The sequence below is a fragment of the Varroa destructor genome, unplaced genomic scaffold, assembly GCF_002443255.2.
Source record: "Varroa destructor unplaced genomic scaffold, Vdes_3.0 BEIS01000007.1, whole genome shotgun sequence".
NCBI lineage: Eukaryota > Metazoa > Arthropoda > Arachnida > Mesostigmata > Varroidae > Varroa > Varroa destructor.
Window position 1 is genome coordinate 27,076,816 of NW_019211460.1, and position 16,642 is coordinate 27,093,457.

The window sequence follows — 16,642 nt, forward strand, 5'->3', positions numbered from 1 at the left end:
TCAGTGAGCCGCCATCTTGCAGACGCAGCTGCGTTACTTGGGTGTGTTCTGCCATGTCGATTGCATTTACTCCCTGCATAAGTTTGCTCATCGTTGTGGCCTCTTTGAAGGCTATGCGCTAGTAGGTAAGAATGTAGCGGCCAAACACTTTTTGTGTGGATGTTGTGGGTGAACTGAATTATTCACAAGCTCCCTTCACTTATTTTATTTCATTTAAGAGATGCAGAAAAAAAATTCAACGTTAGGCCAAGGCCCTCCTGCGTTCATTCGGTTTCTTTTTCTCTCGTTGTCGATCATGGACTAGATGGGACGCACGCGGCGCCTACCAGTCATTAACAGTCTTCTACGAGTTGATGCAAGAAGATTACAGTGAATATATATCACGGACAAGCGTGATTAGCTTTCTGCGATGGGCTGGCTTCACCTCATCTCCGTACCCCGTATCACTGTGGCACTACAGCCTGTTACATCTCCGTGCCGTATTCATCTAGAAGTTGTATGATATCGTTTACTTCTGTGTGCTACTTTATGTTATGAGTGCTGAGTAAAACAATCCGTCAGCCGATGTTGTAGGATCGCCTTGGCCTTTTTTGCTATTTTAATATATATCATTAAAAAGGGTACTTCAGAAAATTTTAATATGGAGCAGTTTAACTCATAGAGAATTTGCAGCTATCACTAATGCTATTCTTCATCGATTACCCTACCATGTGTCCTTTCACGCCAGTCACGTGGGTGTCTTCCTCTGCTAAAATTATGAATCAGGGACTGGGATGCTGGCGTTCTTCACAAACAGTATAGTGGCACATCTATAAAATAAAACTCGGTTTTTATATAAGACGAAATTTATTCTAACAAGTGCCAACAAGGAGAATAGTTCAAGTCGTAGCGTATGCTCTGTCACGAACTGTTTTGATTATTTATTCTATTCGAATGAATAGTTACGCACACATTGGTAATTCTGGCTTTGTTTCGTTGGTGACGACTTACTTACGTGCTACCGGCGGATGTAATAATAAAGGAACGTTCTCCAGACACACGGGTAAAAGAACCTGTTCCTTTATAGGTAGCCACCAGGACACTTCATGCATAGCACGATTTTCTCTATTTTAATCGGATATTTCAATGTCACCTGACGATTATTCTCATACCTAGAAGTACAGCCCCAGTAAGTCAGGTTGTGTGATAAAGACAGGTTTTTCAGCCAGATTTTTGCTAAAACAAAGAATTGTCTGAATCGAGGGCCTGGTGATAGATTAGCATCATAATGTGGTACGTCCACCTGGTTTGGTTCCGTAGATTGTATTCAGCGACCAGCATGACTTAATGCTCTATGCAGTATAAACCTTTTGGGCGCGAATTGCACAGTGTTTCCGTAATGGCGCATAAGGTAACGTGTCTGCCCAGTAAATCTCACGAAGGTAAGTAAATCCGCCTAGTATCCTTTGATCGAAGCTCAATATTGAAAGCGAAACTATTTTTTTACGTTAAGAAGGCTACCTATTTGACGCAACGCCTGCCGACAACAGCGCCAGATGTAGAACCTGAAACATTTCGCAGAACTACGTACGACGACGACGGCAGGTGACCCACGGCTATGATTCGAAAAACTGACTAATTTTGTTTACTAGCTCGAATCATCATAGCGTTTCTATATAGGAATTAGTCGGCTGAAGATCTCTAGCACGCTTGGCGATACTCGCCTGAGATGGGATTTGGCTTACCTTTAGTCTCGGTCTTCTCAAACGTAGTAAAAGTTGAACATAGCAGCTTGCACTTTTGTATCACCCGAAGCTGCTCGAAGGATTCCGAAGGACCTGAAAAGAGTTTTGTCCTTTTTTTCAAATGCAAATTATAATTATAAGACAACATCAAGTACAAAAACCCAAAAGCTTTGTTGTCTTCATTTTGTCAAAGTATAACCCGGTTGTTGTCATTCTGACTTTTATTTTTCCACTTCGCTGCATACTATCATCTTTGAATAGCCGCTATCTTGCTCCAGCACAACGCCCTTTTTATTATATGCTTATAAGATACATGGGTTCCGGAGCTTTACTTCATATTTTGTCACAGTTATCTTTTTCGAACAACAGAAGTAGTAATACTAATAATACTACATATATGTTTCTCCTCTATTTACCATAAATTATACATCAGCAATACGTTTGTATTTTTACTACTATTTATTTATATAGAATATAATTTTGTACTAAGGACAACCTCAAGGATTGATCTATTTGCTAACAAGTAGCGTCATCTCCATAATTTGCATATAGTTATCGATATAACTATCATCTATTGCATACAACAAGGGTGCAATGAAGCTCGTTAGTTAATGTTGTAGGAGCAGTAGTGCAACGATATGACAAAAGAACTATGAAGAGCTCGGACTTGAGTTCAGGCCAAGAAGGTCCAAAATGGCTTTACGTTAAACTAAAAATTTTTTCAGTGAGAGTTTTCGGGCAAACATAGTTAAAGCAAGATCAAACATGTGTGCACCTGATCATCCATAGCCTTTAAGAATTCGTACAGGAGTGGAACGACTTATTAGATCGAGTAGTTACAGCCTCAGTTCCGATATTTATGACTAAAAAAAAGATAAAGACGATTTAAAGTGCATGCTTGATTTCCCTGTTCCGTTACGTGCAGCTATTAGAGACGTCTCTGCTCTTTTAAATGAAAAGTTCTTGAGGGGCCCGCTGAAGACTTCCCTTTCACAAAATATAATCTAAGTTCAAGTCTCGCCTTCTTTTCCATTTGGCTCTTCCTGATACGAAGCGTACTCGACGGTAGACTTGCCTAACGTTCTGTTGAGAAAATGGCTAGTGATTGTGGATGCAATCATAATGCGCCTTCTTAATTGCCAGCGCACGTAAAATGATTGGAGTACAAGTTACTGGATGTGGGAGGCCGCTTCTCTAGACCTGTCAGCCCATATATAGCCATGCGCATGTTACCCAAACAGAGTTAATCATATGATGACGTAAAGGTATTAGCGAACGTATCGTACCATACATACAAGACCCGACTAATGAGATTAGAGCGTGAAAATGGGACAATATGGGAATGTAACCCATAAAGCTCGTGCATCGATAAGAGATAATCGGCAAGGAGGCATCGGCTGCCACGTTACCCTCTTGCTGGCTTTTCAGAATCGGTCAATAGTACCATCACTAAATGGTTCGACTTTAAAACGTCCGGGTACCGCGGTTAAGCGTCGCATCGCATCACAATGACACTATCGTTCTCACTAATAATCCTGTCTATTTTCTTCGTTAGAGGAACTAGTGACCAATGGTTTATTTTGGCCGTCTAAAATCATCTGACCATTTACCATGAAATAAGTAACGATATCAACTCTAATGCTATGTTTAGCCCCTACGGCATTGACTAGTACGGTGACTATTGGTGCCGAAACGGGATTCCAATTGTACTGCACTACCCCTGTTGCATCCTGTCAGGTTATGAAATCCTACTGTTATGTTACTTATTGACTGGCACAAGAAACAGCTCGAGTTGGTACTTTTTTTATATTTTCGTTAGCCAATGTAGCGTTGTGTTATTGCGTAACGTTTTCCGGACGATCATATCACAACTGAGAGGAAAAACTGTTGAGTTATGAACGTTTAGAGTGTTTACGTGGAAACCGACGCCGAAATGTACGTCAGACTTAACAGTTTCTCCTATAGTACACTTCAATGCTTGCTTTTGGCAGTTCGCTTCTTTATCAGGCAGTGCTGGCAAAGCTCGCGTATTACGACGAAGTGAAATTGATAATGCATTTAAAGTATCGTTTTAGCATATAGTGGTTTGCATAGTAAAGAAGCGCAATAAGAGCAATGGCAGTGTGTCACATTCCTGTTATTTGAATTTCAAGTACTGATTTAGCGACAAAGGTTCATAAAGGTTACATAAAGTAGATATGTGTGTAAGGTTTCAAAGTACGCACAAAAATTAGGTTCCGTAGAAGAGATTGATCGTCTGTTGTTGATTTCTAACTTGCAAGAAAGAATCTGGATCATTATGTAGTAAATCTGTATTTTCGCTATCCACTTCCTCAAGCATGATGGCGTCGCAGTGTGACGGGAATGCTGATACTTTATGACGAAAACCTTCCTATCTCGTAAGTGCTAGATTTTTTACAACGCAACGCAGTCACGTCAGCCTGCAATGGCTATCGCGACATGTCTGCTATTTGACGTCAATATCCTAACGCTTTCCCATTTATACGACGTCTTTCGGCGTTCGCGTCTCGCGACTCGCATGACTGGATGCGTGTAAATTAGGCGGATGGCTACCCCCGTTTGCAGGACAGCTACTGCATCTCAGTGGGTCCTTGTTGAAGCTACAACAGCTCGTGTTGCTTCAAAACTATTTACACTAACAGCAGTATATATCGTTCTCTATAACGGAACATATATATATATTGGAACGGAACACCTGGCGGAACTTTGCTAAGAACACAGCCATGTTGTGGCGATTGCCAGTCTGTGTTGGCTTCTGAGGTGCTATGAGTCTAACGTTGTATAGATGTATTGGTGGGTATATAGTCAAAAATTTCGAAAGCTTTCGCTCCGGCACATGGTAAAATAATCGTGCTCATTTCAATTGTCCAAATCTTGCTAAAGTGATGTGTTGTTAATCTAAGGTTTACACCGTTAGGCACTCCATCATACGCGTGGACTCCCAGCACGAAACGAAGCGTGTTCATGCCTCGATCTGAATCGTGATCAACACGAGCCTTTAAAATTATCAAGCATACCCACTGAGCTATCAGGGGATCAGGAAACGGAGAAATCTAAGCAAGATGTAAATCTTGATCTAGTTTGTCTAAGGTAGATATTTTTCGTATTTTCATTTTTGTATAATATATAGTTTTCCCGTTAAATAGTCCTGTTTCCGTTCACTCCTTCTCGATATATAGTTATTTGATAAGTTCAAATTATTCGCGATTCTCTATACGAACGGCTATTATAGAAAATCAGTTATAAGATCTGATTCTACTATGACTGTCTCGTTCCGTGCTTGATTATGTTTTGCATTTGTCTTAGTAAGTAATCCGAACTATGAAGTAAACATTTGAACAGGTAAACATCTTTCAATCACAAGCAACACCATTAAATTACATAGAAGAAGGTGAAGCTAAATAGGAACTGTTGTATTGGCCGTTCCGTTCTCGCTTCTAACAAAACGTAACTTCTAGATTATTATAGAATCCGCATTACCGAATACTTGTGTGTAACCAGACTTCAGAACACAGCACCATTTAGGAGAGGTACTCATTTCCTTCACGTTTTATCGAACTTCTGTTGACAGACAAAAAAATTAGTCAAGCCATTTTTACTAAAGCTGCGTTGTTGGCTCAGATTGACAACAGGTAACGTTTTATAATTAAATGATAACGACTACTTTGGAAATTATATCGGCTAGCACAATTTTGGGTAGACGCGCGCATATATATGTATACCGTAATCTTATATTTGAGCTTCGTGCTCTAAAATTGTTTTTAAAGAAATTTTGACGACTGCATGTTCATAATGCACCGTCCATAAAACACGATATCACGCAAAAGTATACTACGTTCGTATATCCTTTGTTGATCAGAGCTAACCTCGATACGTCTAACATCTAATTTACATGCCTTTAAGGGTTAGAATATGATACCCTTTAGGCTGTGCGGATGTGCTTGGTATTTTAGGTTCATCTATCGAACTGATTCGAGAGAACTCATAACTTCTATATTTTCATGGCGGGCCTGCACAGTATCGTTCTTACGTACGCTTCTTCGTATATCATATTGCTAAACGATTTGGGGGCTTTTTGTTGACCAGCTTTATATTATACGCGTCAGACGTTCGCTCGAAATAATCCGCTTTGGTGGTGTTTGTTTTCAGTTCATAGTTTACTTCTTACCCCCCACCTTTCGAAGGAAACAGCGTAATGATCCGCTGGTGGTATACGGAAATGGCGCGTACTAGCTAACGAAGATAGCAGTAAGGCCTTAGGAAGCCACTGTGGCTACTGTAGATCGAAGCGTTTCGGTTAAGAAGGCAGTGAGTAAGTGAGATCGGCGCAAGAATCTGTGGCTTCTAGTGCTTCAAGTGAGGCTAATTTAATAGACTTTTATTAACACCGTGTCTTTAATAGAGGCAGTGCCTTTTCAGCAGTACACCTGTCCACTGTGCAAAGATCCATTAGTGCTTAAGGCGAGGCAAATTAGGTACGAAAGCAACTAAACATATACGTATCGCGACGGGAATAAATTCGCAATGCAGGCTTCATTGTGAGAATTAGTGGACAAGGCTTTTAGAGGTACAACAAACTTTCGAAAAGAACCGGTCAGAGCTTGTTCGATGATCCAGAGCTACAACTTTACCCCTTTAAATATCTTTCGTCTAGGCTAGGCGTCGCTTATTACGCCAGACCTTTTGAGACTGATTGGACCTGAGGGAATGCGATGAGTGGCATAAGTGAGCTCACCAAAACATGGAACCCTCGTTACAATGCTTCGCTTTGCATCGAGAAGCGGAAATACAGTTTCGCCATGCACTGCACTTCAGGGAACAATCGAATGCACAAATTGGAAGCGAACAAATTGGAATTTGCAACGGCTCCGGTGTTCATGCACTTTTTTCGCACCGGCCGAACTAGCTACAGCCCACGGACGTATTAATCTTTGGGCAATTCAACTCTCGGCTTTAATGGAGAGATCGGGATTAATGACCAGATTGGTAAAAATTTCCTAAGGTGCATTATTTACAATGACAAATATCATTAGGACGTTCCGGAGAATATGTCTTTTTGCAGAACAAAAACATATCGCGGAATCAGTAGCACAGGCTTATAGTAAGAAAATGCTGCTGGGCCACCACAGAGTGTGGTTCCTACACGATAGCCATTCATTCCCGGAAATGAAGAGTCTGTTGCGGCTGTCTCTATTTCCAATTGCCGTTGCAGCGTTAGAGGGTCGTAAATTATCCATTGCTCTTACAAAGAAGCATTACTAAGCCGATTTTCGAAAATATATGTTTGTTCATCATAATGTTTGTTCTACAGAATTGATGCTATCAATATTATGTTCATTTAACTATCAATATCTGTTTACTTTGCAAGGACAATTAAGTGAACACGATAACAACGATATCTAGATAGATCAAATAGACAGCTCTAATTCGCTTCTGCATGTAGCATGATTAATGGCCCATATGTTCCATTTCTTATAGATCTATGTAGGTCCAGGATCCAGATCTTATAGAGCTATGTAGGCCAACGCCACAACTGTTTTTTTTTTTTATTGATTATTTCCTAAAAATTAATGAGTTATTGTTGCCAATTTTAGGCAATGAGATAAAGAAGTTCTTAGCATGCACACTGATACGATTTCTTGCATCTTTGGCAGCGGTGTTCTTTAATGGTAGCCTCAAGCGGACTTGAAACACCATGACGTATCCGTCACGTTTCCCTACATGATGACCAGGAGAGTTGTAACAGCTTTCAAATATGTGTCTTATTCATGTTTTGAATTAAGACGCACCAGCTTATGGATCACTTAGATATAAGGTCCTTCAATATAATTACTCTTAGTTTATCTAGCTGCCGGGAAATCGGATCTGCATAGTTATGCATACACTTTCCAACACCCGACCCCTTCGGCATAATTAACTGGTTAACCATTTACGGTGTTTGATTGGCTTTATTGTCTTAATAATACTATTTTTCCTGTTATTATGTACACTGTCAAATAGAAGCATTAAGAATGTACGCTTTAACAGACAACAACCAGAGCTATGCAGGGTTCCTTTTGCTAACAACAGTTGTAACTTCACAGAAAAAAATTATTTCCTTGGATATCAGGTATAAACATATGACGGAAGCTAAATGACAGGTTTCAGGCCGAGCGACAAGATGATTGTCATGGATGGTCAACAAAGGTGGTCAGATCTCAGGTCCACTGTTAACCATTTTCAATGAAGTGTATTTATGCGACCTCTAACGGATTAGACTAGGCAATCTCATAAGAGAAAAAAAAAGGAAGAAAACATTACGATCAAGTGCACAGTTGCTTTTTACGAGCTTTCCGCTCCAGCACTTTCGCTATAACGCTTTTTGTCCTAATTATGTCTTTTTTTTTAATTAGAAATATATTCGAATATTATTCAAGAGCGGTAAATCAATGGGAGAAACAGCGGTCCTAGTTGGCCATGTCTCAATTCTCTATTTACGTACGTTTTTTGGCCACATGAACTGTTTGAATATATGTCTACGTGACAACAACAAACACAAGGTGGAAATAAACAGGCAAGTTCTGCTTGCGAGGGAAGATGAGGCTTTTATATTTCTGGATGGTACAGGCTTCTATTGTTTCCGAGCAAATCTAAAAAAAAAAAAACATTGATATTAAATCGAAACGATAATAAACCGCTAAATATAAACAACTTGTTAAAGTATTAAAGCAGTTGAAATACGGCTTGGAAACAATCGAGAAGACATATCGAGATACTCAAGCAAGTGCACGCCACCGGTCGAGGAATATGTGGTCTTATTTGCACAGCGCAGCTACTGACAAAAAAGAGTAAACGCGATAAACCTCGAAGAACACAAATTTTTCACCTCGTATTGGAAATACCATACCTAAGCTAAGTAAGCTCTACCTACTTTTATCTAGGATTCTTCCCAAGACAGTAGCGCTTATAAATTATATTACTACATGTATAATATCCATAAGAAACAAAAATCATCACTTTTCTGTGGCGTGCCTTATCAGGCTATTCAAGGTCTTTATATCAAACCGTGTCTACTGCGAGAACGATCACTGGTAACATGCAGAATAACGGGGACACCCCTTAAGACATCAAATTAGTAAATAGAATTGCTTGATTAGATCTAGAAGGACTATCCCGGGCGTCCTTATACATATAAACGATGGATTACAGCGCAGGTTTATTATTAACAAAACTTGTTTCTCTTCAGAGAAGAGAATAGGCTTGCTGCTTCAGCGGCTGCTAGAGTCCTGAACCGATTTTTTTCCAATACAATTGCAAGCTTATTCTTCTTATACTTGAACCTTAATCTCACCTCGCTGTAAGTCTATATTTCGTCGCAGGTATCTTGAGCAAACTTAAAATAAATAGTTAAACGCTACTTTTGATCAAAGCTGTCGTTAATTATAAAAAGTTAGCCATAAAAGAATCATCATTACGTAGACATAAGCCACAGAAATATTTTCAAAGAAAAACATTTATTCATCCAATTGGATTCTCAAAAAACAGCAGTGTGCTACGTACGTAGGCTACAAACGTCACAGAAGTCCGCTATCCTGCTAATTTTTAGACTTTCCGTTTAGGCATTGACATCACACTCTTCAGTTCCAGCCAGGAACCTCGTGAAAGGGCTTAGTCACCTCCTAAGAGTCAGCACTGCAGTTTTTTTTTTCGCCGAATACTCGAAGATTAGGACAATCTTCTTGTGTAATGACTCAGTGACCGATTTATTGACGGATCGTTGCATGAAACAGTGAACATCGCCGTCCTATCGCCTATGGCAGTTTTGGAAGTTGAAGCCAGCGATAAGATACTTCTGTAAACCGTAGACAAAAACCGCATGTTGAGCTATTGTTCGATCATCAACATCCGCACCAAACCCTTATATCTCAAAGCTGAGTCTATTTCAATGTGACAGCTTGCTCTTATCTAAATTTATTTATCGGGGTAGCATTTAACTCTCTGTAGTCTAGAACAAGCCTAGAGATAGCACGCATGGAACCTTGTCAAATAATACTGTATATTTATAGTTGATTCCGCCTTGAGTCGGTTACACGTCACGAAAATACGGTGGTTTATGGTTAGAGTTTAGTTCGAATACGGAAAATAACTCATCCGTTTTCAAGTACGTCTTAAGTTAAAGATAAAAGAGCAAACTTATTATAGCGCACATTTCTATGCAGAGCGCATCTTTACAGAGCAACTACACCGGTCAGTGCCAGCCTAATACGAGTACAATCAACAGCTGTTTCTGTACATTCTGTCAATTACAAATACTTCGCGAATAAAAAACAAGAAGAAGCTTCTAAAAACTCTAACAAGATAATTCGCCATAAAATGAGGCGTATTTAAACAACGTTTTTCACTGGACTGTCGTTTTCGACCTGCAGATAACACCTGGAGCTTCTTTCAACATGGCCGCTTTCCTCAGGTAAAAAAAGTACGGCAGCAAGAACTTTTAGCAAAGTTCTTGCTACCGTACTTGGATGCACGAATGCGTGTCAGTGCCTGCTTGTGTGTGTGTCTGTATGTTTGTTTTCAACTATAGGGCATGGTACTAAACTCTGAGTGTCCATACCCCTCTAACCCAGCGTTCCGCCAAAAAGCGAAGGGAAACAAAGTCTTGAAAGTGACTGCTAATGCATATAAGGAACGTTGTGCAATTGTAGCATTTTTAATATCTTTAAAACTATGGCACGGAGCAGGCCCCTCAAATGGTCATCCAGGCGCTAATAGTGATTAGTGGATGCGTGTACGTCATGAAAAACCACGACGAATCCAGCTGTCACCCTTCACGTCGCCAGGTAAAATGAAGGCTTGGGGTGTTCCTTCTTTATGAGCAGCTTGTTTTGCCGGGACAATTTCAGCAAAGGATTTATGCTATCGGGTTAAGCGAAATCCTGTCAATGGTTGCAATCGACAGTACTAACGAACAAGTAACAAAAATGCTCCGTTCGGAACCCACGAAAGATAATAATATTATCCTAAATTTCTAAGAAACCAAACGGCCTATCGTTAGCTTGTGAAAAAACGTTGTGAGATCTTATTTAGTGGTCACGTCGACCATTGAGGCAAATCTATTGTTAAGTAGAAACACTATCAAAGACACATCTGCAAAGGTTATTTTTGGATGGCGTCATCTTAGCGCTGATATGAAATGCATTCTTGCATTCCCGTGCTTTGTCTACCGGGGTCGTAATGTCTCTGAGACAGTGAAGTTGTCTACGAAATTGCTAACCATTGCTGGAAAAAGAATTTAGCAAATGAACAAAATTTTAGCTTATTATACTATAAAATCATTTTATGCTATAGAGTCGGGTTATTACCGAACAGATCCAAAAAGCGGATACTGCTAGTCTATCTTTGTTGATAATAATATATATTTTGTAAAACTTACTCAGCGATTCTTATTTCATTATCTGCAGGACCAAGCTTCAATTCGGTAGTCATTTATTTGTAAGCTCATCTCCTTTTTCATGAATCAGACGCCAGCCAGAGCAGAAGTTCTGAATCCAGGAGCGGTTACTTGGTTTGCCTTGTTCGTCTCGACGGATAGTGCAAAGGCTAGGATAGGAGACATACTGGGGCAACCCACTACATGAGAGTACACCTAAGGGATCCAGTTTCACCAAACAGACTCCATTTTAAACGGCAGCTTCGTCTCGTTCAGGCGCGTTTACCTGTTGAAGTCAGCAACGGGGATCAAAGGTCATCACTTAAAAGATCCAATTGACTAAACGAACCGCTTAAAGCTTTTTTTTTTAATGTGGATCAATAAACTATAGTAATAGCGTATCTGGCGCCTGTGTCTTGTGAAGACTACCGTTTCGACGCCGTATGCACTATTTAGAGCAACCTGCGGCTTTATTTTTTCATTGCTTTGGCCAGAAACACTTTGCAGCACAAACACTCTTGATAAAGGCCAATTGTATTATCATTTGATTGAACAGTATGCTTTTAGAATGCTACTAAAGGGACAACTGGTATTTTTAATATTACCAATAAATATTACCAAAAAAAAATGTTAATATTATTATTTTAAGCTTGGCTTAAAGTTTGGGATGTTCGTGAAATGAAGATGGTACATGTATTCAAACGAAAAATGGTTTGTCTTCAATTAAAAAAAAAAATTAAAAGTCTTCAATTAATTGTCGTCAATAACTTCTTGGTTGATGGAAACCTCGTTGACCAAAATATAGATGGTTTTTCTCTTATATATATATGTATGTATATATGTATACTCTTTTGTTCCCATTGTTTACCAACAGGGGTACGGTGTTGAAGTGCGAATGGTCAACCCATTTGTATGTGTCCAGCCCGACAGTTGCTCAAGGCGTCAATATCTATTTTGATGATAGGTCGTCTGCTATTCTGCCCATTTCGATTCGGTGGTAAGCCCAATATATATAGGTGGAACTCGACTTCTAAAAACTGCATTAGGAGGCCATTCCTAAGTAGCTATCGTTATTAATCTCGACACTTCGTAGACGCTAACCCGAACACGACCCTTTCGTAAGAAATTATTATAGTACAAAAATAGCTTAATACATTATGTGATTAGTGATGCTTCGGTGCAATTTCAAGGAGCGTTGAAAGCGTTCCTGAAAGTAGAAATGGCATTCGCTAAGTATACCCAGGTTGCTTAGCCTCTTGGAAAACGTAAAATCATCGACGTAGCTCTTCTTCACGCAGGGCACTTTGCAGGTACACAAAATGGAGCACTTGAATGAAATTGCTTTTTGCAATCATCTTCGACCACATTGGAGAACGGTAATCCTTGGGATGACGTCCCATCAGAACAATAGAGGATCAGAAAAAAGCGTTCGTTTAAAAAACCGTCGTTCATTAATCTTTTTAAAGAAAACCGAAACAAAATCTCCAAGTAGCTTTGCAACAAAAGCAGAATACAATTAAAGAAAGTAAAAATAATTGAAAATCGGTATAGACTTAGCCTGTTATCGTGGATGAACAATATAAATGGCCAGTATTTTTGTCAGCCATAGTCCGGATTTCAACGATGCTGCTGCTCCAAGAGTTTATGACTGGTGATGACCAGCAGATCCTTTGCAAAATAGCGGAACAACTCAACTTTCAAATAAAGCTTTCAGTTTTAGCTGTGAAACCGTGTTAGCGTTGCGTCAGAAAATGAGGTAAAAACGAATATAACATGTTTCAACTGAACGGTACCACGAGACTGTTGGGATTTCCTAACCTGGATCGCGATTGTCATAGCAGTTGGGAATAGATGATACAAGACATCCATATAATCATTATACTGTTTTCAAGGCTCTTGTTCCAACTTTCGTGTGAGGATAGGTTGCGAGATCCCAAGCTTTACTTTGTCTAATTCGAATTTATGAGCCATATTAGGTCATGCGATGCCCAACGCTGCGCTATTCTGTAAAACTCAGACCTACTAGTTGCTATTCGTATTGATTTCAATGAGACCATCCGGTTCTTCTATGATATAGATAATCGTCCTTTCATGATCCAACAACTACATACTACGCGGGCCGATTAGACTCATTATACTACATAGAATACTTAATTCAATCGAAAACAACGACATGGGATAGATTGAATGAAATACAGCATCAGCTGCGGCCGATTTGAATATGTGTACGCGATCTTCTCAACAGATGCTAACTTCATCACATTTGATAACTTCCAAACTAGTATGAACTACGAAACATCTTCGTCAATTAGTCGTGACCCGTTAGCGTACCAATAATTACGTTAGACAAGGAGCTCTTGAGAGTATGCGGTACATATTGTCCTGTACAATGTCGTGCTCTACAAGCTCATCACAAGGTTTTAGTTCGTATCGGAAAAAAAGTGGCAAGTAGTCATGCAATTTTGCTCTGTTACCGAAGACATAATGCCACCGAGTCAGGTTTGTCAACGCAGTTTCCAAGCCTTCGATGACCAGATCAGCCTACACATCGCCATAAATTCATATTACGTTACTCATTCTCGGGTCTTCGCATAGATGCTGACTGGTATGCAAAGCCCATAATCTCAGCCTTTTTACCGAAAGAACATAATTGAGTATGAGACGACCCAGTATGAATAATGTATTATGCAGTGTGCATGTATATTCGTGCGGAATAAACCTTGATCAAATCAACGTTCCCAAGAATCCCGTAGGGGATTAAGGCGTCTTTTTGTCGCAAACGGGAACAGACATGTTCATTATTCAATTCATAACATTTTTTGATAAATATTGTGTCAATAGAGCAGGAGGGCATACGCGTATAAACGAGCATCTCTACTTAAACCACAGGGATTAATTTAATAAGGTAGTTTATGGGTCATCGATATGTGTGGGGCCCGTCAGCTCTGCAGTACCATACGTAACGAGATTTAGTGTGCTAATGAAAAAAAAACGTAAGTTTTTCTTAACGATACGTACGTATGATGCAACCACACCCCCGGTGGCGAACAGACTTCACGGGGTTGCCCCCGGTGCCTCTGAGCATCGCTGGGAAGCCTGCAGTAACAGAACCACTTGATACTCAACTAATTGTTGCATATTAAATCAGCGGAGAATTTCGAAGTGGGTGGAATTCGTAGGCAGAATCGGCTTTGTGACGCACCAAAAACATGATACTAAAACTATGTCATTATAATAATTCTATAATGAAATAGGGCTAATGTCATTTTCCAATTTATCAATTAATAACGCAGATTAGCCTGGGGTTAAATATGCAGCATTGCAGGGTTGTTACTAAGCAGGAATCGTGATAGTTGAAAGGAGCTGTAAACAAAACAGGACCCACTGCAGAGACACTGAACGTTCACTGAAGACGTCTAACTGTAATCATGGTCTGATTATGGCGTGGAGAAGGCTACTACCCATCGTCTTACTTTACGCTTCGAGATAAACTGCGTGAACCAAAGGAGCGTAGTGGACAATATTACGGTTTGCAGATAGACCAAAGAATAGACCTCTTAAGCTTCCTGAAATTACTTCGACATCAAGGTTTGTTGGTAGGTTATTTTAATGGGGTAGAGAAAGCATTTTATGCCGTCTTGCTTATTCACAGATCCCACGTACCTCAGAATATACGCAGCTTTGACGTATACACGTCAGCACTGCAGAAAGAACGGTTTGTCTAGAATGCCTTTGACACATGCATCCGATCATTGGCAAACAATGTTCGGTAAGTTGCGTGCTAAATTCGACCGATCCGAAATTATTAAAGGGGAAGAATGATATAACGAAGCTTCGATTGAAACACAGCTGTTAGAAAGTTATCTGTATAACGGTTAAGAAAACTTATGACTATTGTTATTTCTCTATATATTTATAATTTCGAAAATATTTTCATCGATCTTTCTAGCCTGTTGTATATGTGTGATCTAATATACAGCCCCGTATGGATTGCATTGTCCTAGAAATAAATTGTACTCGGCACGAAAGCAAACCCTATGTATTTCGTCAGACTCACGTTGCTAATTATAAATACTACATTTAGATATTTTTTAGCCCCTTAGTGCTTGGTGCAAATTTTTGTGCGCGTATATATTAAAAAAAATCGTTACTATACAAATGCATTTTTCAAAGTGCCGATATGCGAAACTTAATTCAAACACAAAAGCTTCCGTTTAGATCAGCTACGAATTAAATAACAGTTTCATGTAACAACAGGGGCATTTACAGCAGCAACGACAACAATAAGACCGAGCGATCGACTTTGTGATTTTCTATGTAATAGCATATAGAATGGCAAAGAGTTCCATACGTATATGTGTTGATAACTCGAAGGTTCCAGTGCGTAGCGCAGCTGATTGAACTTGCAGCGTCTTGTGGCGATTTCCAGGAGATTGGCAGCGGCCGAGATTGCGGTGACCGACCACAGCGGTGGTCTGTGCACTAAGCAGTAAACTCGAAGCGTATCTTACCGCCAAACAGTAAAAATTTCATGCCTATTGAAAAAACTGCAAGTCTCAGAGTCACATAGATTACTGACATCATATTTAGATGCTAGGAAAAAATTACAATAGCATATGTCATTAACGGTTTCAGTAAGAGGTTTTTCTAGGCGTAGCGTTTTAACTGTAATTAAGGGTAAGTAAGCCATACGAAATCACATAAGTCTCGTATTATTACATATTACTTATATATTATAAATCGGCCTTATTGACAATTGTCGTTCTTGAAAAGGAAGCGTTGTCGCGACACCCGGCAAGTTGGTCCGCACTGATGACTTTTGTCGGTCAACAAGGCCACAAGCTCAAGCATGTGGGCCTAAATCCCTTCGCTGTCGTCTGCTATGCACTCGTTAGCCTCCGCAGACGATGCCAGCTTAAAAAGAAGATGGCAGGCGATGATTAATACGATTTTCGCAGCTGTGGAATGCCCCATACTTTTGTACCTAACTATTGCAAGATGCGATTCAGAAGTGAAATCAGAATGTCTCTCCAGCAAAAATGTATCTTGTTCGTCATTTAAAAATCACTGGTCAGTAACCTGCCCAGCGCTTCCCAGTCCGCCATCCGCCATTGGGGCCCAAACGAGAGAAAAAAAAGCATCGAGTGAAACAGAAATGGGCCGCACTAAGTAAGACGTATCGCATAATCGCGAAGATTTCCGGGGCCGAGCGGCCCCTGGAAGACAAGGCGTGGCCTGAACGGAGGGCAAGGCGATGATAGAAGGTTGCAACCGCCGCATGCCTCTTACCACCTCCGTGGATAGCCAAGTACCAAGTAGGCCCATGCGCTTCAGCAGGTTCGGCGCATTAATGGAGCGGTAGCCAAAGAAACAAACAGATCGCTGAAAACTGTGTTGTTCTGGCGCATTGTACGGCGTCGAAAATCAGTCAGCGGAACGGCGAAGTGTATTGCGATCGTTTCAAAAAGCACTCTTAAATCAACGACGT

The 16,642-nt window shown here is 40.1% G+C and overlaps 3 long non-coding RNA genes across 5 annotated transcripts; 1 reads left to right on the top strand and 2 right to left on the bottom strand.

Annotated features, from left to right (window-relative positions):
- Positions 1–260: 260 nt before the first annotated feature.
- Positions 261–5,310, bottom strand: LOC147754515 (uncharacterized). Its single transcript, XR_015317570.1, has 3 exons — positions 5,226–5,310; positions 1,725–1,817; positions 261–487 (listed from the first exon to the last, which is right to left on the bottom strand). It is a non-coding gene; the product is annotated as an uncharacterized LOC147754515 (long non-coding RNA).
- Positions 4,341–9,205, top strand: LOC147754516 (uncharacterized). 3 transcript variants are annotated; one of them, XR_015317573.1, is made up of 4 exons: positions 4,341–4,538; positions 4,649–4,835; positions 5,895–6,057; positions 6,400–9,204. It is a non-coding gene; the product is annotated as an uncharacterized LOC147754516 (long non-coding RNA). The 3 variants fall into 3 exon arrangements; XR_015317574.1 differs by having other exon boundaries at positions 4,663–4,835; XR_015317572.1 differs by having other exon boundaries at positions 4,341–4,835; positions 6,400–9,205.
- A 57-nt stretch (positions 9,206–9,262) lies between these two features.
- LOC147754517 (uncharacterized) lies at positions 9,263–15,670 on the bottom strand. Its single transcript, XR_015317571.1, has 3 exons — positions 15,506–15,670; positions 11,158–11,440; positions 9,263–9,576 (listed from the first exon to the last, which is right to left on the bottom strand). It is a non-coding gene; the product is annotated as an uncharacterized LOC147754517 (long non-coding RNA).
- Positions 15,671–16,642: the final 972 nt, after the last annotated feature.